This window comes from Manacus candei, unplaced genomic scaffold (genome assembly GCF_025592945.1).
Source record: "Manacus candei isolate 608988 ecotype Guabito, Panama unplaced genomic scaffold, ASM2559294v1 h1tg000017l, whole genome shotgun sequence".
Lineage (NCBI taxonomy): Eukaryota > Metazoa > Chordata > Aves > Passeriformes > Pipridae > Manacus > Manacus candei.
Window position 1 is genome coordinate 16,490,624 of NW_026138065.1, and position 22,900 is coordinate 16,513,523.

The window sequence follows — 22,900 nt, forward strand, 5'->3', positions numbered from 1 at the left end:
ATTTCCCCAGGTATTACATATCACTCCTTACATTCCCATTCAGTATTCTACACCAAAAAACCTCTGAGGTTGTTATGTGAACTACCATGTGTTCTAAGGCTGCACTCCCTTTAGCATGATCTCTGTATTCTCAAATTCCATCTGAGCATATTTGAGGTAGCCAAGCATCATATAGTGACTATAAGGAAGACTTATATACAACAAAATTTTAGAAGAGTAATGCAAATGAATGCATGCCCTGACCAAGTCTGAGAGAAAAATACAAAAAAAAAAAGGAAACAAGAAATTAAAATCAACTGGTAGCATGCAGACAAGTTATTAAAATATAAATCACTTCCATTTAAAAACAAATTAGTATAACTTTATGTTCATATTTTAAGACAAACATCATCTTTCTGTTATCAAATTAATCTCATTAATTCCATTAACTCCTAGGTAAGTCATGAGATACACCTCTCTTTTTTATTTGACTAAGGTATTCTAATAGAATAGTGTTCTTCAGAAAAGGTGTGCTGAAATGAAGACTTCATTCTGCTTTTCCTACTGATTCAACAACATGTAGAATCATGGTCCTCAGATAAGAGATAAGAAAGTAAGACCACTGAATTCTCCAGAAATCATCCAGCAATGCACTGAAGAACCACCATATCTTTCTCATTACTTCTCACCTTTCTGTAGACGTAAGCCAGAAGTGTCTACTCAAAACTCATTTCAGCTCTTTTTCACAGAGCTAAAAGGCTGGAGTAAAGTGAGTTTTGCCTGTTTGTACTTCATAGGATACTCTATCCCCCATTCTCTTTGGAAGCTCCCTTCTCTTGAGACCAGGCACAGCCCATTTGGGCTTTCAGAAGCCATCCAGCAGAGGCTCTTATCAAACAAGCTAACTTATCTTCAGAAAAGAGGAAATGCCCTCACATACCTCATAGCCGGTGAAGGTAAGAAATTATCATTATAAATTTTATCAATGGAAAGTTAGTATTGGCACCCAACAAGGATCTGAGTTACGGCTAGGCAGTCCAAGATCCTCATGACATGAAAGTTCAATATAGCAGTGGACCACATACTGTGAAATACATTGGGGTCTCTCCCAAAAGTGGCTTCATGCTGCATCGCCACAGAGGTATCCCACACAGTTCTTGAATACCTCTCTAGCATTAATCAAAATCTCTGCTTAGTCAGAAAAATGCATTCCATCTAACTGAAACGTTCTGCATGCTATTTATTTTTCAAGCCAAGCCAATTCTGTCTAGCAATGTGAACTGCATATTCAACTCCTGACAATTGCAAAGATCCAAGGATTGTCCATCGCAGGATTTCAAACTTATTTTCTCCTAAAGTCAGTTTCCTGGCTTGCCTTTAACTGCTGTACCTCAGAGCCATCACGCAGACATGGAATAAAACTCATTATTTCAGAGAACTATTTTTAACGGTTTCTCTTGCCAAGCGTAATCAGAGTTTCTTAACCAAAGACAATGGGTTGTATGTAGGAGTACCTGCCCATCTGTATATTACATGCTTAACTCACCATTAGCTCACCTGAGCCTCCCCTTTCTCTGCGCACTTCCATTTCAAGCTCTCAAAACTGAGGATCAACAGTGACTTTCCTGGATGATTCGACAACTCACAGGGGACCAACTGCTTAACGTTTTGCTTGCACATAAACACCCTCAATGTTTGTGGGTCATCCACGTGATTCTAAAGGACACACTAAATAAATTCAAACCAGAGGTGGCTCCCTACACTAGTGTAGGTATGCAAAGACCATATTTAACTGCTATGGGTAGTCATCGAACGGAGCATAAGCAGATGGAATGCCCTCCTAACACAAAGCCTCAACATTGCAGGTTCTTTGAATCTTTTCTACAACTGGGAAAAAACCATACATTTTCTATTTAGTCAAACAAAATTTAATATATTGGAAATTTTATGGAATAAAAATAGTATAAATTACATAAAAGCCTGTACAGTAACTTTCTTTTGTAATAATACACTCAGTACCTTTTTCATTTCCATCTGTTACAAAGAATTGTAATGTAACTTCCCAAAACCACAGAAACATGGTTTTGCCTTATCATTGGTTGTAAATAACAGGGGAGAGGGAGGAAGAAAAACCCACAAGAAATCAAGAGAAAAGAAAAAGATAATATTCTTCTCATGATGGACTCTTAAACTGTACACTTTCTTATTATTCTACTAGAAAAGCACAAACCTTTTACCTGGAAAGAACATGGGATTCTTCTCTTCTTTCTTACACATACACATGCACTGACACAGAGAAACAGGTGAAACCCTAACTCTAGATGTAGCTAATAAAAGTGCAGAATATTATCCAAATGTAACTATTATCTACATCTCCATAATAATAAAAATTCAAAAGCAAGACCTCCTCAAATTCATACAATGTATGAAAATTAAACATTTCTATAATGCTTTATTGCTGTATCCAGTTTAGAACACTGGAGCCATAATATCTCACTCTTAAAATATTAGGATCCAAAAAAAGTGTCATGGTAAGATTGTACATATAACAAAATAGATACATATAACAAAATTGTTATATATATTGTACATATAACAAAATAGATAACATCCAGTTGTATTTGCTTGCATTACTGAATATCTCTTAAATGACTGATTACTTTATCATAAAAGGTATACCTGCTACTTGGTAGCTTTGTATGTTTATATAGAAAAAAATAATTTGTTTTGAGAATAAACAGTGCTGTGTGTTGGTGCCTTAAACAAAACAAGCAGAAGGGATGTTTTGCATTGCTGTAGAACGAGGGAGGATCAGTCCATTTAGGCAACTGAATTACTCTTCCACAAAAGGGAAACTGCACTCTCTTTTTGAGAAGAAAAGCAGTTCTAAGAGATTTTACTAAAAACTTGCAGAATATGACTTCTAAAACTGTTTGACACAAAAGGCATATTGGAAACATGATGGTAGAGAAACAAGACATGGTCTCACTAACATCAGAGTACAAGCTATACAGGAATAAGAAGGTAATAAAGCAATTGGACAAATTGTAAAAGGAAAGCAAAAACTTCTTAACATGTCAGAAGTTTGCCAAGACATTGCAACACCAACAGACAACCAGCACAGAAAGCCATTAGTAAAGGGAAACAAAAACACATGGAAAAACCACATGAAGCAGCTGCAGAATACACAGGCAACACCAAGAGTAACAAGTCCCAAGGATCAAAAGGCATTCACTCAGGAGTGCTAAAGGAATTCAAGAACCAAACAACAGAACTGTGGTGTGTAACCTTTCACTTATATTGCCTTTATATGTGTCTTTATACATTGCCTTCACATGTGCCTAACAATGACATTAGGAAAGACCCAGCACTCTCCTGCAAAGAGAAGTCCTGCCTCACAAGCCTCTGTTGGAGACAATAACCCCAGAAATAAGAGAGTTTCAGTTGATATAGTCCAGCTGCATTTCTGAAAGATATTTGATAGCTCTGAAATAAAAGCTGCAGTTCTTGTGTAGATTAAAAGACAAAAAGTGTTATTGAGATATAAGACACAAAATACAAAATCAAATATATTGTCAGTTTGCAGAGTGAAGGGAAATAAACATAATATTTCAAGAGTATGTTCCAGGACACTGAAAAAGTTGCTGAAAATGCAAGTGTAGCTAGGTTTACACATTCCAATAAATACAACATCCAAGTGAAAAACAGTCAAATGAGTAGCGGGGACTGATGAAACTGAGATATTAATGGGACATTAAAATGAAAATCAAAAATACAATGCAGACAAATGTAAAAAAACCCATAAAGCAAGGACAGCTTTAAATTCACAAACAAGCAATTGGCATTAGCTGGCAATTGCAAGATCAGGAGGTTAAAATAGCTACTTCTGTGAAACTGGTACAACACCAAGTAGCAGGTAAAAAAAACAAACAACAAACAATAAAATCCCAAACAAAACCGAAAAAAACCCCCAACCAACCAAAACAAACCAAAACCACCAAAACCAAACAAAAAATCAAAACAAACTAACAAAAACCAAAACAGAAAAGAAAATAGTATTATTTTGTCACTGTATAAACCTATAACGAGCTCACATATTGATAGTTGCACACAATTCTGAGCACCCTTTCAAAAAAGTATATAATAGATTCAGAAAAACATGCAAAGGTAACAAGAATGACCAAAGGGCTCGATAGGAGGAAAAAAATAAGTGGACTGAGACAGTTAGTTATTAAATGTTCATACAGTTACATTCTAGGGTATTAGGATAGTGTTGCCAGAACTAATTTATTGTTACTGTATTTCTATAAACATCTTTAACTGTTCCAAAGAGTCTAGTCGAGAGAATGGGTTTAGAGTATGAAAATACCATGCTCTATTAGATATGAAGATAGGAAAGAATACTGGCAAAACATAGAAGTCTCAGGTCACATTCTTTTTGAATGGACATAGTATTCTGTCTAATTTACTGCCTACTTTTTAACTAGGACCCAAGAGAGGGAATGGCAGTGGTAGTGATAGTCTGCAAGGATTGGATTTGTTGTATAGTTAGACACAAGGATAAAACAAAACAAAATTGCATATCTGAGCAGCTTATACAATGCATTGTGACCAAGATCAAAATGATACACGTAAATTATTTGCTGGTTAACTAATTAGCACCTTTTCTAGCCAAAGCAATGATGTTCATACATCATCAGCAACAAAATGCTAATATTGCACTTTCAGCTATATATATCTAGCTGCAATCCCTAGATTTTGATTATATGTAATGCAAATAAGCATCTGTTTGCCCAAGAAATCTCTGGTCACAGCCAGATCACATAGTGTGTGGTGAAATGGGGTACAGTAAAAGAAAAATACAAAACAATACAAAAAATTCCCAAATCTACAAGCAAGAAGAAAAGTATGTCCATACCTGTGTCCTAAGGCTAATATCAAAAAATCTCACCTAATTACACATCCAAGATTTCAAAGAAACAGAGAACAACACATGTAAGTGATTGAATGTTTACATTTTTATGACCTATTCTTGTTGTGCACAACACCTCTTGCTCACACTGCTGACATCCAGTAGTGAGCCCTAAGGGAGTTGTTCTAAGTAAGGGTTTCTATATGTCTCATTGAATAGGAATACAAACTGACAGAAAAATAACTCAAAATTGCTATAAAATGACTGGTACCTCCCAATGCACAAGCAAATGACATGCACTTTAATGTAACGCATTTCTCCTCATTTTGTAGTAAGCTAAAACATACTTAAGATCTGAATAAAATGCTTGAAAAAATGCTACTTGTGTTAAAAATGAAATGAAATTATAAAGTTTAGAATCCTTGATTTTATTAATTCAGGCCTAAACCATGTCATTTGGCTTGTAAAAAAAAAAAAATTGAAGCAATTTGGGCTTTTTTATTGAAGTAATGGATGAAAATATTAAAATTCTTTGCTTAGGACTTGTGTCTTCTTGGCACAGAATTGCACTGGAAAGCTGTCACAATGGGATTTGACTACTCCATGTAATCCTTGATGTGGAATGCAATTTTCTACATGTTAGCTGCTATGCAGAGAGCTAGACCCAGAGCCCATCCACCACATGACTTCACCAGTAGCTACACACCCTTTGCAAGGTAAAAACACTGCACAGCTCCAAGGACAGGAAAACTCTCTGGTGCATGGGGTAGGGTGGAGGAGTAGAGCAGTCCTTCTGCAGGAAATCCTGCCAGCTGCAGTTGTGGGTGATCTTTGGAAAATTAGCAAGATTCACCCTTTGTTCATACAGTTCCACCCATCTTCTCTGAAGATACTGATATTTATCCTAAAAAATCAAGTACAACCTTGATATTAATATAAATTGATCTTCCCCATACAGCCAAGCACAGTCAGCACCCAGATGACTGGTGAACAGTCACACCACAGCACTGTAAATGGAGACCACACAAGGCTAACAGCAAAGGAGCATGAACAGGAAGACAACTACCTGAGACTTGGCAAGAATGTACCTCATCTGAAGGCAACAGGACTAAAGCATCTCACTGATCACAAGGCAAAAAAAAAGTTTTACTGTAGCAATGTGTATAGCAGAAAGTTATAGTGTATAGTACTATATTTGTAGCAAAGTGTATAACAGAAAAGCACACAGACCATGTCATACGGGAATATCAATGAATGATGACACTGACATGAAATCTAGTTATTTCCTTCTCTTGTGCTTTAACAAACAGAATTGATTGCTTCATATTAGAGGCTTACTGATTCTGTTTAAGTCAATTTATTCCTGTTAGTCCATCCTGAGTTCCTGAAAACACTTCCATCTCACTTGTGTGGGGCAACTCATTCAGAGAAAGTAGAAGCAGGGGCAGAGAAATGTAATCATCTTCTAGAATAAAGGAAAGATTCTAAGCATAAGGCAGGAACCAGCATAGCTTGATCCAGTGTAAATAACATTTATTTTGTAAGAGTATCATCAAGAGATATGATCTTTCAGCACTGAGCACATGAGTTTTGCCTGAAGGGAGTGAGTATTTCATTCAGCTCCAGGCTTGTGACCAGTCCTGCCAACAGAACTTCTGCCTCCCACAATTTCATAATTTAATTCCCTACCAAATTTAACCCCAGAGAATTCTATCACAATGAAATTCCCTTCACAGTGGAATAACAGGACTTTCACAGGCAGGTATCTTCAGATGTAACTAAATTTTCAACCAATCACCACTGCTTTCCATCTCACATTTGCCATATAGGCTCTGGAAACACACATTGGAGTTATCAAATCAGTCACGGTTACTGCATTCAGAAACAAAAATACTATTTACTGAATCACCAGCAACAGAACAACTGCATCCACTGGAACTTTGCTGGACCATCATGTTAAGGAAGAGATTTTTGATAATTGTAAATACCATAGGTACTCCTACTGTATTTTAAATACATGAATTTTCACCAATTATATTTGCACCATAAATCATTTACACACAGCTCATTTGAAAGCCTAGAACCCCAATCTTTTGCAATGTCTTTAGACAAATTACATATCAGATGCTGCAAAGTTCTCAGTGCATTATACCTTCGAACAGCTAAGTAGAACTCAAGATGTGGCTTGTGTTAGTGAATAATATAGGTTCATACATGACCTTTATTGTAGGCACAGATTGGTGAAACTAAGAATAAAATAATTTGAGATTAGGAAAACTCGTATAATATGAACTACAGTAGGCAAAATGGAATGAAAAATTATTGAGAAAGGCTACGAGAAGTTCTGTTAGAAAAGTACTGCACATGCAAAAGATATCAGCAGCAAAAAGGTGAAACACAGACAAAAGATCATCAGATTGCAACACAGAAATGAAAGAGAAGATAGAGAGAAAACATTCTTTTCTTCAGAGCCACCAGATGATTTTTGGTTGTTGAACAACACAGGAATTAACTCCACTGCAGTCTGAGTGAACCCACAACTTCCAGAAAATTTCAACACCAATTTTAACTTTACAGACCCTATGATCAACCTATAATTGGCAACCTTCAAATCACTACATATGGAAATTCTGGAAACCAACAAATATACCTCTTCAAAACATGGCACTCTTAAAAATAAATTATTCAAAATAAAGCAAAAGGTATATGACACATAGCTCCAAGAGCCCACTAAATTTGGTCAGATGATTGAATCCAGCTAACCTGAAGAGAATTTAGACCCAAAAAGGATGCTCCTTTGAGAACAGATCCCCTCTTTGATAGAATGATCAAGTGTCATCTTCTTTCTTACCACAAAAAGAAAATCTCAGTGAACTTAGACTCTTCCTTGTCCTGTGTGAGATCTCTGGAAAACTACTTGGAAAAGCATTTAAAAACAAAAACTTGAAACTGGAGGAAGGAAACTTGAAGGAAGATGATTTCCCAGTATTAACTGCAAAACTTGACACCATAAGAGTGATAAATTTTCCCTACAACAGAATCATCAAATGTCACATATTCTACAACAAACTTCTTGCAACCCACGACTGCAAGAATGATCAACTCCCAGTTGACTCTGAAACTGTGCGGGATCTGCTGCTCCAGCTGGATCCCTACAAATCTATGGGGCCTGATGGGATTCGTCCAAGAATCCTCAAAGAGCTGCTGATGTCATCACAAAACCTCTCTTGATGATTTTTGAGTAGTCTTGGGAATCTAGAGAGGTTCCAGTTGACTAGAAGCTGGTGAACATTGTCCTGATTTTCAAGAAGGGCAAGAAGGAGGACTTTGGGAACTACAGGTCTGTCAGTCTCACTTCAGTGCCTGGTAAAGTTATAGAGAAGATTATTCTGGGAGGTATTGAAAAACACCTGAAGGACAGTGCAGTCATTGGTCACAGCCAGCATGGTTTCATGAGAGGGAAGTCCTGCTTATCCAACTCAATTCCTTCTATGACAAGGTAACCCACCTAGCTGATCAAGGGAAGCCAGTTGATGTAATCTTTTTGGATTTCAGTAAAGCTTTTGATACTGTCTCTTGTAGGATCCCCCTGGACAAACTGTCCAGCACACAGCTGGACAAACACATCGTGGTGGGTGAGCACAGAGGGCAATAGTGAATGGGGTGACATCAGACTGGTGACCTGTCCCTAGTGGGGTTCTGCAGGGCTCCATCTTGAGCCCTGTGCTCTTCAACATCTCCATAAATGACTTGGATGCAGGACTGGAAGTGACACTCAGCAAGTTTACAGATGACACAAAACTGGGAGGAGCTGTTGACTCCCTTGAAGGCAGGAAGGCCCTGTACACAGACCTTGACAAAGCAGACCAACCATAAGAAGGTGAACAAGGGGAAGTGCTGGATTCTGCATCTGGGATGGGGTAATCCTGGATGTACAGACAGACTGGGGAATGAGACGCTGGAAGGCAGTGCCATGGAAAGGGATCTGGGGGTCCCAGTCAGTGGCAAGTTGAATATGAGTCAGCAGTGTCCTGGCAGCCAGGAGGGCCAACTGTGTCCAGGGGAGCATCAGGCAAAGCATCGCCAGCTGGTTGAGGGAGGGGATTGTCCCGCTCTGCTCTGCACTGGGGTGGCCTCACCTTGAATATTGTGTGCAGTTTTGGGCACCACAACATAAGAAAGATATTAAGCTATTACAGATTGTCCAAAGGAGGGAGTGAAGATGGTGAAGGGCCTTGAGGGGAAGCCGTATGAGGAGCAGCTGAGGTCACTTGTTCTGTTCAGCCTGGAGGAGACTGAGGGGAGACCTCATTGCAGTTACAACTTCCTCATGAGGGGAAGAGGAGGGAGGGCACTGATCTCTTCTCTGTGGTGACCAGTGACAGGACCCAAGGGAATGGCCTGAAGTTGTGGTAGAGGAGGTTTAGGCTGGATATCAGAAAATGGTTCTTCACCCAGAGAGTGGTTGGGCACTGGAACAGGCTCCCTCATGGAAGTGGTCACAGCACCAAGCCCGACAGAATTCAAGAAGCATTTGGATGATACTCTGAGGCACATGGTATCACTCATGGGGATGGTCCTATGGAGGGCCAGGAGCTGGACTCAATGATCCTTGTGGGTCCCTTCCACCTCGGCATATTCTGTGATTCTGTGAAATTTCAATAACAACTGTTTGAAACATGTAAGATATGTCAAAGAAATTACAGCATATGAGAGTAAACTCACACTGACAACTAATAAAACCCATTTACCAACAGGAAAATATTATTCACCAAGAAAAAAATAAACCTCTCCTCCCAGTCTTGATTATCAAGGAAATCCTGTAAATTACTTTGGAAGAGACTAAGATCTAAAATTCATAACTTTCCTGGATAACAGAAGTAAGGAATTTGGTAAGAATATTGATTTTATAGTATACTGCAGTTTTCCTTATGTTTGACTTCCTTCAACTCCCTCAGCATTTTCAGAAGCATAATTACCAGTCTATCTCTGTATCCCAAAGTTCTAATGACCTGATCACCTTGTTAGGTTCTCCCTCCCATTTTTCTGTTTTCCTTTCAGATTCCCTCCCTGATTTACATAATTACATTCATTTCAAGTATCCATTTATTCTAATCTGTATCTGTTTGAACTTTGCTGCCGCTTCTTTTTCAGGAGAAGGCTTGCATTCCTAAAAGCTTATTCTTTTCCTCCAAATGCATCATGTGGTCTAATGAAATTTATTAACTTCTACCTACAAACATTTTGGTAAGCATCTCAGGAGGATTATATGGAGTCAACAGCGTGCCCTCACAGCAAAGGAGGTCAACTGCATCTTGGCCTGTATGACTAGAAAGATAGACAACAGATTGAGGGAGGTGATTGTCCAGTGTTGGGCAATGCCAGAAAGGTATTGAGGAACAGGAGGGTCACAAAGCTGGTCAGGCAGCTGGAGCACAAACCCTGTGAGAAGACGGTGCTGAGGGAATGGGGGTTGCTCAGATGGGAGAAGACAAGGACAAGGGGCCATCCAGTACCTACAAGGTCATTATCAAGACGTTGGAGCTAGGTTCTTTACAGCAGTGCATGGCAGGAAGACAACAGGCAATGGACAAAAATAGAAACTGGAACTGCTTCAAAGGAAAGGGAAGGAAAAGCTTTTTCACCATGAGAACAGTCAAGCACTGAATCAAGTTGCCCTGAGAAGATGAGACAGGAAAAAGCCAAGAGTAATCTGGTCTGATCTCCACAGCCAGACCCTGCTTTGAGAAAGTGGTTGGGCTACTTTTACCTCCCATTAAGTTCCTGTATGATAAATATATGTCTATAAAATGGTTATTGATTGTTTCTTGACTTTTGGGTATGGAACTTGAAAGCCCCTAATTTCTAGATTTGCAGAAACGCTGAATACAATGTCACACAACTGAGCTTTGACTGGTATTAAAGAGAGCCCAGGCTGGTGGGCGATCAGAGAAAATGTGGTAGAAATAGGACAGTTGGTATTAAAAGGAACTTCAGATTTTAATCTCTCTCTGCCTAAATTTCAAAGCTTTAAAAGAAGAAACAGCATCACTTTGTCTACAAAAATACTGTGAAATAAATTAATGTAATTTTAGAAAGTACTCAGGAGACTTATTGTGTGTAAAAAACCCATTCAAAATTAACAATTCTATGTATAGAGGAGAGTCTGAATAACTATCAATAAACAAAGCATGATTTTGAGCTCCAGAAATTAATATTTTATCAAGTGTTTTGCTTTATAAGCAAAACATGTCAAAACAAAGAAAACAAAGCAACAATAATGCTTCATGATTTAAGAAAAGCTAAAAAGTGAATACCATAAAACTAAACCAATACAAGCTATCACAACATCCCAAGCTGCAAAAAAATATTCACAGCACAGTATTCCATTTGGTACAGACAAAGCAAACAAAAACTCTGAGCATTTCCTTCCTGCTTAAAATGCAAGAGCAAGCTACCACTGTAGTTTTAAAATAGTACTGAGGACAGAAAATTAGAGATGAAAAAACTACAAATATTATGCTTGATCCACAAATATAGTACACAATAATTTCCTTGAAGTACTAGTTTAACAAGCTATTTAGGTTCTGCATTTTTTACAAGGCAATTCTGAAAAAGATTAGACTACAGAGTGAATAGTTGAAGGGTTATTAACCCCAAAGAGAATTTACTCTAAATACCCTTTAACAGTATGTAGATCACTATTCCAGTTCAGGCAGACATCACAAGTACACTCTTGTGTACATGGCTTTTGAGGGATAAGAGTGGATAAGCCACTTCACCTCAGGCTGGAGGAAAGGAAAGTAGACAGTCACTTTTCCAAGCCAATTTACATCCTAAAATAGGCAATAGAACAGTTTTCCTGGCACTCAGAGATTTAATACAAACCAAAAGTTGAGATGTCCCTTCCAGTTTTTGAATATACTAGGTAATGTCTCAAGCTACAGCACCATCTTTATTTCCAGTATCAACATTAAATTACAAAAACATATAGCAAAGGATAGTCCCTACAAGAGAGTTTAGAGTTTAGCATTCAAAATGAGAGGTGAGAGATAAAGGAATACAATTGTCAAAGAGATTAGAAAATTAAGCACAATGAAAAGAGAAAAGTGCTCATAAAAAACCAATCAGACACAAATAGAAGTCATACTACTAACCTCACTGGCCTCTGGATCTGCCTTCAAGTGGCTTAAAGTTACAAGGGTACACAACAGGAGAGCCAAGAAATATAGTCCAGTCTTCAAGGTTCAAGTCAGTATTTCACTATAAGACCTATCATTCCAGTTAATTTCCCTGCTGGAAAATGTTTGGAGAGAGGTAAAAGCAATCTACAGAAACCAGTCACTGTCAGATCCAAAGACACTGCCTTAAAGGAGAGCAAATACTGGCAAAGCATCTCTTTTAGATTTGTGTATTAGGAAGCAAATCAATTTCTTGGAGCTATTTCAGACTTAGAGCCCTTCCTCAGGAGACAACTGCAGGAGACAAAGCAGGGAATATTCTTAATTTTGCAAACAGTAGTTTTACTTCTGTCGAGTCACACAGCAGTTATTTTCTTCCAAGTTTATTTATGTCTACTTTATATACAACTACTAGCCCTGGAGTCACTTGATTTCCCATGCCATATTGTGGAATTTTACACTTACTTACAGATTTCTGATGCTTCATATCTAAACTTCATTAATTTTAAAAATAGTGCCTACTTCAGGGCAACAACTTACCAAGGTTAGCTCAAATCAATACAGTTTTAATATTTTAATATGGAAAATGCTACATCTAACTCTCAGATAACATTGTTCATATCTAATGCCCATTTAAAACTGATCCCTCTACCTCCAATAACAAAATGGAACTACCAACTTTTCGAATTGTTACCAGCTGTTCTACTTACAAAAAACAGATCTCTAAACAAGAAAATTATTGCTGTGGTGAAGTGAAAAAAAAAGAAGAAATATTTGGTGGAAATCAAATTCATAAGAGGACCCATCATAGCATGTGGATTTGTATAATTATTCACCAACTGAAAGAGAAGGGAGATATAATTGACCTTAAGCTACTGCATAACACCCTTCATCTCATCAGAAATTTTCCATTATCTATCATGGACACAACAAGGCAAAGATATGTATATGAAAAATCAAGTTTGTTGAGCAATAAAATACAATAAATTAATAAACAAATATGCTGTGCAGTATTTAGTTGCTCAAAGCTTTACTGAAGTTAAGACAATAATATTTGTTGTCAGCATCAGTGAGCAGGTTCTACATTAACTTATGTTCTCCTGGTCTTTAAAGTAACTTATTATAACTTCAGTTACCAAAAAAAGTGTCATACCATACATTTTCTCTGGGAACACATTAATGGGACTTTAGCTTTTACTTACTACTAGTTACTACAGCATGTGCTCGTACTTCCTGTGATACAGATACAGCCCTCTCATTGCAGTCTTCCTAAAGTGAACATGACTTATGACTGTGTTCACTGCTAACCCCACATTTGTTCAGGAAAATTAAAAGGTAGCAAAGAAAATCACCATTAAAGATATGTATGAAAAACTGTGATCAACATGACAAACTTGTATCATGGCAGATTTTAAGAGAAAAGCACATCTCAATCTACCAGAACTCTTTAGGTAGTTTAGCAAGAATGTGTAAAAGAAAAACAATGGACCTATCTGGACATTTAAAGCCACATAAATAAAGTTAAAAAGATAAATTTACAGATTAATTTAATCAGAGCAAGCAATGAAGAAAATCACTAGGAAGAGTATAATAGAAAAAAATAGCAACTTAACATTTTAAACTATACAGAGCCAATTCCAGGAAAATGATATAGGAGACAGAATTGTAACAAATCCTGTTTTACAATGTAGAAGATATAATGCAGGCAGCTTCCCAATTCTTATTGTTAGAGATTTGTTCATTCTACAGAAAACAGAAGAAATATCACATATTTACAAGAAGCAGAGTGGTTCAGATCAGACTGAGCTAGGGAAAACTGAAAAATCACAGGAGAATCCAACAACAAAAAAAACTCACGTCGGTACGTAGATACTAATTTAGACATATTCAACATTATCCCTGTTAAAAGAAGTTGTGTTGAGATATACCTAGTAATTACATTAACATTGCTATTTTCAGGAAAAATATTCTTCTTGTGCATAACTCAGTAAAAATACCTGTTTAACACAAACAGTGGTCAAAAGAACAAATGGAATGTTATTTTTTAATAACAGTCATATATGATGAGATAAATTCTCAAATATTTTCTCTACTTAAACTGAACTCACTCTACTGATAGGACAAGTCTACAAGGGCAGTGCAAATTGTAAGAGAAAATAGAGTATTTTTTACAAAATAATAAATATATCTACGCCATATGTACAGGTCCCAAACAGAATAAAAACACAAACAGCATAAACACACTTTAACTTCTTTTCAGACATTCCCAAATTATCAGCCTTAACCACTGTCAGTTTGCGATGAATGCTACAAAACATTCCTCTCAGAACCTGCTGCATTGCAAGAGAAAGAAGAAAAGGAAAGAGTACAGCTGAACAGCACTTTCTGGAATTCTGCAAGGCAGATCCCCATCCATCCCAGGATCTGTCCGTAGTACACAGCACCTGGGAGATGCTGCTGCCATGTTCAAGTAATTGCAATTTAAAGGACTAAAGAAACACAGTTCTCATGGGAAAATTAATCTTTTTTTTTCCTGTGGTCATAGACACTGTCTCAGCACTGTGAGAAAAAAAACACTAGTGATTGTAAGAATTTATCATCTGAGTAAGGTGCACACAAGTGTGATACTTCTTTATAGGGATTTGACTTTAATGTGATTAACCTGCATTTCAGGAATACACTTACATGCAGGAATGTAAAACAAATATGGAAAACTACTCTAATACATAATTCATGGTAAAATGTGGAACATCCTGCCACTGGATGTGGAAATAAATGCAGCAGGTATTTAGACAAATTATAGAAGATACATCAATAAAATTATTAAAAACAGTAACACAGGCACCATCTTAAACCTAAGAAGTTCCTAAATCACAGATTCACACAAGTCAGGGGAATGCCTCAGAGAAACAGCACTCTCTACCTTTTCACCTTCCTGAAGAATCCCCAATAACCACTCTAGGTTAGAAGACCCTTTCAGCCCTTTGATCTGATTCAGTACAGGGGTTATTATGTTCTTCTATTGACCACTGTCCAAAAACCACGAAGACATAGGGTCTGTGTTACAGGCAGCAACAGGTATATAGCATTAACTATAAAGACAGAGGAAGAGAGGAATAAAAATATGCATTTTATAGTGAATATATATTCTTCCAAATACAGAAACATCCCCATTTTATTCCTTAGTCCCATTTAGCTAATTTCTTATAAGAAGAACTGAAAGAAAAGATCATTCAAGAGACATCCCATCTGAGGGACAATGTAGAAGAAGCTGTATGAGGACAGGAAGGAGAATTTACTTTCCCACAATGAAAGCACTAACACTAGAGCACTGTGTTACTATTGGAAACAAGCTACGGTTACTGGAGCACAGTTTTGAGTAACTACAGTCACACCCCTTTGCTGATGACCTTGTCCACCTTTCTATTTCCACCAGTGTTCTTTGTGAGCTAATAATTCACATCAGCTCTCTTGCACTGCAAACGCCTTTGGCACATGAGATGGAGTCAATGACAACAGTGGGGGATGCCTGGAAGTGATGAAAGGTGTTGACAGTGAAAAAGGGGGACAGGGGAGGAAGTGGCCTTACAAAATGAAAACAAAAGCAGCAAAAAGTTGCTAAATTAGCTACAGTGATATTCCGAATAGTACTTTATGCATTCTTGCAAAGTGCTTGAAGCCTTCCCTGGATTTACACATTGAAAATACATCAAATGCAATCATAGTGCTTGAATCTAATTATGTAACATGCCTGCAACAACCTCTGTACAAATTTTCAAAAATTTACCATTTAAATTTAACATCTTGTACTTCTTCCCCAAACTGTATCTTGATTTCCATGATCACTTTGCAGAGGTAACAATCCTTTCCTCTAACACTTTCCAAAGGACCAAGCTCTAAGTCCTCTGGAGTACTGAAGGCACTGGGAATTCTCAGCTGCACCTCCATACAAGCAGTGGTTTAAGTGAACTGAACCTCCCAGCCGTACTCACTCAGTACATTTGTGTCACCTTTGTGGAGGAGTTTTGGTGTGTTTACTTGGATTCTTTCCAGAAGAGACTCAGTGGGAAGCTCCATGTTAGATGTGCATCAAATATACTGTAATAGGGACAGAGGGTTCCAAACCAATAACCAGTTCCTTGAATGAGTTTAAATCACACCTATGGTGAGAGCATTTCATCCAACACTCCAAAGTAAAACTAGTCTGAGGTAGAATCCCTAACCTAAACTGTTACAGTGCAAACATATAAGCCTTAGCACCACCTGCTTTGATCTAATGATCTGCTTCCACTTACCAAATCGCTTGCTTACACTGACATAAGCTGTGTGGTCATCACCTCTCTGAAATGTTTTCAATGCTCTACAGATTTCAAGTCATCTGCTGTAGTTCTCAGAACTAAAACTCTCCTAGGTGCAGAGAAGCAAGTGATTGACATTCACATAAAGAACAAAGCACACAGCAACAACTATTTTGTTTCCTGTCACTGATTACACCAAAGAATTTAAAAGAAAAACAAATCCAATTTTTTATGGGAAATTCTGAATCAATTTGTTGTTAACATAACTTTGCCTCTTTGGGTAATTATTGAATAATATTTAGCAAAGAACAACTGACAACCTGAAGAAGAATAATTAAGAAAATAATCAATGAAAATTAAGAAAATAACCTGACAATATTGCCAGTTATTGTCAACATGGAAGAAAAGCTGTGCAGCAATTAATGAATGTTTTGAGCATTTGGAGAGTTTTATTCACCATTTCAAACATTTAAAATTGTACTTTTCTTTTGTCTCTCAATAAGAGAGGAATGCTGTGTATGCACAGATACAGTTTGTAAGAAGACAAAAACCATGGAGAGGTCCTGAACCTGCTCACCTGATTCATACAGCAGGCCCACAGAAGTCTGCCAAACAAAGCTACTGCCACAAATATGTCAAACAAGATTTGAGTAATAAATTGCTTCACTGCTGTCTCATTCTGTACAACATTTTTCAGAGGTTTTAGGGACTATTTCAAAGCTATATATTAATTCTGCCCCTGACTGATGAGTGATTCTATTTAGACAGTTCACTGAAAACAGTTGAACTTCAAAGGCCATATGAAATCATTTATTATCTCACTTGTGATTCAGAAGCACACCAGCTGAGAGTCTCAGTGCACATGGGAAGAAGCATTACTTCCCTATAAAAAATGCACTTTTTTCGAAAGACTGAAAAAGAAATTCCTTTCCATAGACTTCACATAGGACTATCAGACATATCAAAGCAAGCCCCAAAATCTGCAGTTACATTTTAAGTGCTTTATTACTTTGTAAGCACAATAAGACTGTTACAAATAGAACAAAAGAGGTTTATTTTAACTTTCTTACCTGTAAAACGGTTTTAATGATATCTGTCTTTGAAATTTTATCTCCCAGTGATATTGTACAAGCTACTAATATGAAGAAGTTTCCAACATTATGTAGCACCTGCATGGAAGCACATCCTAGAGAACAGGTGAGGGTTTGAATAGCAAAAAATGCTAGCTAGGCAAATGTTCCATCTAGGAAGAATGTATTTATACATGTAGGAGGGTACACTAATGCGTTCACCCTGAAAAGAGGAATCCACACTGATACAGGAGTAAACAGTTTTTATTTATTGTTTCATTGTCATATTAGAAAGCCCACTTCTTACCACTTTATTCGAAATCATATAATGAGTGAGGTGGTTGTACTCTTTTCTTCTTAAAACAAGTAAGAGATGAGCTTCAGTGATTTTTCAACACAATTTGAAAAAATTACTGGGTAAAATACTTATTGTAATAAAAACACAGGAAAAAAAGCAGCTAGTTTTTCAGCAGCACGGCATGATATTTCTTGTGCTGCAGTACTTCTGAAGAAAAGAGATGAAATTCAATTCATGTGTCACTTATAAAAGGGGGAGGTTAAGTTAAAAATGAAAACAGCATTGCTACTTGCCCAATGGTATATACCATAAAATATATCTACAAGCAGCACATATTAATTCAGTAGGGGTAATTTAACTAAGATATTCTGTTTATGAAGTTCAAATGGCATCCTTCTCTAGAGAGCAAAAACAATTCAGTGAATATGCTACCTCAGTTCTGAGGCATCTTCATGCAGAGAATTTGAAATATAGCAATTGTGTTAATAAAGTTTGCACCAAATATGCATTTAGTTTAGAAAAATAACCTGGTTTCAGCCAGGCTTCTCAAAAGCAGAGCAATATTCTTTACTTTGCACCATTAAATCTTCTGATTATGAGACAAAAGCTTACACAGCACCACAAAATTTGTAATCCCAGCACTGAAATTAACAACACTGCTTTTTTTTTTTTTTTTTTAATTCCCATCAGGTTTTTCCCTCTGGCTGTTCAATTGTATTTCAGATCATGGCACTATAAAATTCTGGCTCCCTAAAACCCTGTCTAGGAGCAATATTAAAAACACAACTTACAGACGAAGAACTAGTCCAACTTAACAGCCAACTAAAAAAGTAAGTGGCATTCTTCTCACTCATCGTGTTTCAAAGAGCAACACTTTTTCGTAGAAAGATCCCATTAGCTAAGCTGTGACATCTTTATTCTCGTACCTTTAAGTCATTCCATTGTTAACCTCCTAAACTGCAGTGACTGCTGCCACCTATGGGATCTCTCCAGGAGCGGTCAGGATTTCACTCGGCGGTTCCCTCTACCGGGGATGTAGGTCTGATAAACGTGCAGGCACTTTTATTAACAGCAGGTGTCCCCACTTTTGCTGATGTTTTACCTCAAAGTCATTACTTTAAAAGCATTTTCATGTTTCCTAAAACAAACTCCAGCTTCTTCCTGGAGTCTAAGTAGTAGCAAAGTGATTTGAGATAGGAAATTGCAGCCCCTGAACTCTTAATTCAGTTCAATAAACGCAATTTTGCAGAAAAAAAAACAACAAAAATTCCCCTGTTGTTAGCACAATGTTATCTGCTGTGCTGTATTAGCGGGCCCACAGCCAAGCAAGTTTCCTTCTAAAGCAGAAGTTGAAGTAAAACCAAGAAACTTTTAAGTAGGATAAGATCAGCGCTGTTCAGACAATAGTTTGTTTCATCATACCAGTATTGCATCAGAATAACCCTACAGAGAAGACAATGAAAAACATTAAAATACATTCAAATTGCAAGTCCCAAGTAATAATAGACTCAGTAACATATGCACAAACATATGCACATACCCCTGGAAAAGCACTAGTGTTTGCTGTTTAGCTTTCTGAAATCGATATATCTGACTTTAAAAGTAAGAAATTTTGCAGAAAGTCAGAGTAGTTCCGGTGACTAATCAAGAAGACAAAAGTAAGTTTTCCTATCCTTTAAGTAGAAAGACTAGTAATATGGAATTTTACAAATATGTCACCTTTCTCTCTTCAGCCTCTATCCCCTCTACATTTAATCTTAGGGATCATAGATCTATTTGAATCCATCAAGGCACACATTCTTCAAAGTCTGAGAGACTGGCAAAATTATGGCAGAGCAAAAGGGTAAATTGAAACTAGACATAATGTAGTTAGAAGCCTAGGTGAAGTAATGTTACAGCAAGGAGACTCTCATAACGAAGATTCACTCTGTCAAGTAGAACACAATAATAATTTTAATTACCAAATCAAATTAATTATTAATAACTTTATTTATCAAAATAAGTAAAATACTGGCCACAGCTCTCCAAGAGGAATAGCATTAATGGGGAGATTAAAGCTAAGCAGACATTGAATAGCATACACCACTCTGTTATTGGTTTGATTAGAGCAAATTAAAAAGAACACAATTTAAGAGCAAGGTCTTAAAACAGGGACATTATTAAAGTTTTGCAAAGCGTAGATGTATGTATTGAGGTTTGATATAGAAATAATTATTATTCAGAACACTCAGTACCTAAAAGAAAATACAAAAGCAGGAAAGAAACACAAGAAAATATCTGAGAGACATTCCTAAGACACCAGTATCTCTTCAACTGGGCATAAACAATAGCCCAATTTGTTCTCTACTTATGCCCTCCAGGGATTAATGACGATAGAACTACAAGGAAACTGAAATATTGTAAAAAGGCAGACATGAGTATATACTTGGTCATTCAACGCTGCTTGAAAATCTAGGAGCAGTATTAGAAGTATTCAGTCTTTCTTTTGGTGTGGGGAGAAAGCTATCCTTCCATCTTGCTTTCAGATTTTTTTGTTTTAATTAATATAAAATCTACTTTAGTACCACAAAGCACAAACAATTCATTTTCTAAGCTAACACTTTTTTCCATCCTTTCGGAAGGAAAAAAACCCCAAAGTCATGGCATGACTGACTTTCCTCTGACTAGATTTAGAACAATAAACCTACAGAAAAATTAAAATTAACAGTCCCCACTCCCCTTCTGCCCCAGTATAGTTCGATATGGAACCAGAATAGTGACCATGCTGGTGGCAAGAGACTGGAGATGCTCTTGCATTCCAGTCAGGGTGGGAGTTCATAGAAACAAGTGCAGGATCTCCCTTTGGGCACAGTTAGACATTAGACATCAGCTTACCTGTACTGCCAAATCTCACCAGCTTTGAGGCTTTTCTCTACCTGAATCAAAGCAAACATGAACCTGGATCTGCTGAGTTAAACTATTCTGAGATGCAATTCTATGTGATATAATCCAATCTAATGGTGTTCTCTACCCAAAAAAGAGGCCTCTCTTCTCTTTTTACCCTCTTCGTTCCTGGTCCAAACAATACATTTCAGCTGCTACTCTTGCACCGGATTTGGAGATACTGAGTTGTACACCAAGATCTATGGAAGGCTAATCCACAAAAAAAACCCAACTATTTTTCCTTTAGATTACTATACTGACAAACTCCACAGACACATAACCATTTACCCAACACAAGACAGAGGACAGCAGCACAAGGCCAGCAAAGAGGGCAGAAGAGCAGCAGTTAGTTAGGCCAAGAACTGCATGAAGCTGATACACGATACCACTGAAAGGGGGTATACTATTTGTCTCTCCTTTCTTCCAGTAGGTTAATGTCATGGAACTACTCCCTGGCCTCTCCAGCTTGCATTAAAAAAACCCACAGAAACACATTAAAAAAAAAAAAAGAAAGTAACTCACTTGGTCAAATACATCAACGTTTTTCAAAAAAGAAACAGAAAGGCTGGGACACCACAGCCTGATGTTCTCTTCTCTCTTCCACAGATGTTTTGTTTTAATTATCATTATTTGATTAATTCCCTTCCAGGTTAGAAAAGAAACAAATTGAAAATGCTGTTTTTAAATTTCATTTTTAAAGCAATGCAATTCTGTTTCCCAACCTGCTGCTTATTTAGGCAGAGCAGAGAAATCTAGCAAATAAATCAAGGCTATTCTGTGAGTAATACCCGTAATTTTACAGAAGTTCCTATTCACCTGTGTTTCAGGAATAGAGATTGCTTTAAAATATTACATTACTTTAGTAAGTCACGGTTTGGACCTGTCATTTTGATGTCTCTAATTTTGGAGTCCAAAACCCATTCCAGATATTACTCAATCCAAACCACGTGTTTTGTAAGAACAATCTCACAAGCCTTAAAACCAGGTATTCCTACTGATTTGAAACACCTTTTTAGAATCATATGTGGACTTGGAAATTTCTTTCCTTCTAAAAAACAGATGGTTATATCTAACTATATAGGAAGTCTTCCTACTTCTGATAACCTTGTATTAAGTCACCCAATCGCATTCAGCCATTTTTCATCCTCTAGTTGTTTTGATCATCTAAATCTTCTTCATCCCTGCTCTGTATATTTTCCTTGGGATGGTTCTTATAGAGATCAGTGGGTTTACTATATAATCATCTCCAGCTTGCTGTTCACTATCTGCCTGCAACTTATGCTAGTAGAGAAAGTAGGTAAGTAATTATGTTATTTGCACTCATTGCTGCTGTAGAAGCAAGAAACAGAGAAAAAAGAGAGATAAAGCAAATGCTGGAGTGATTACTACCCAAACCAAAGGATCCTAAACTTGATTTGCATTGGTACCTAATCAGCGATAGTGAGGAAACTGTAAAAGCAGCAGCTTTCTGCTCCATTCTAAGTCTGCTCACGACCAGGAAAAGTGTTTGACTATATAGATAACACTCGGTATTTAAAGTAGCTTGCATATCACTAAACAGACATAGCTCAAAGCATGGGGGAGCTGGCACTGAAGAATTCAGTAACAGGGTATGTCATGAACATTAAAACTTATAATATGATTTCTCTGCCCTTAGGTGAATTATCATAGTTCATAGGTATGAACTACTAATTATCTTCAGCATAGTCTGAATAATCTATCTCACTCTCAACATCTTGCCTGTGTTGTTTTTATAGTCCAGGCAGACCAAACATGGACCTCTGCAAATCAAACTTAACAATTCTGCAAAATTATGCAACAGTTCTGCATATGTCCTAAAATCCTGCCACCTTGATACACTGAAACATTCCTTTTTTTTCTGATTGAACTTAATATGAATTCAGTCTTCAAGAAGCAGTGAGCTATTGTATTTCCCTTCCTGTTATATATCTCCCGTAGCCATTGTAGTCTCTTATTTTCCTACTGAAATCATCTAATTAAATAATGTGGATATGATTACTTGACTTATTTTACGAGAATAGGTCATCACTAATAGTTTGATGTGATTATGAAGCCCTGTATCTTCAAAAGGACAAAACAATAAAAAAAATGCAATACATAAAGTCAATTATTTCTTGTTATCTCTCCATTTACTTAAGACATTACACAAAGCACATTAAAAGTAAACTAAATCTATTAACATACCACACAAAATTATTAAAACATTAAATGGGTGGAAA

General features: G+C 37.0%; 1 protein-coding gene and 1 long non-coding RNA gene across 2 annotated transcripts in view; both read right to left on the bottom strand.

Moving 5' to 3' along the window:
• Positions 1 to 22,900, bottom strand: part of CAMKMT (calmodulin-lysine N-methyltransferase) — a 218,469-nt gene that overhangs the window by 128,559 nt on the left and 67,010 nt on the right. The gene's annotated exons all lie outside the window — the stretch shown is intronic.
• Positions 8,160 to 21,561, bottom strand: LOC127469449 (uncharacterized). Its single transcript, XR_007903981.1, has 2 exons — positions 21,183 to 21,561; positions 8,160 to 19,665 (listed from the first exon to the last, which is right to left on the bottom strand). It is a non-coding gene; the product is annotated as an uncharacterized LOC127469449 (long non-coding RNA).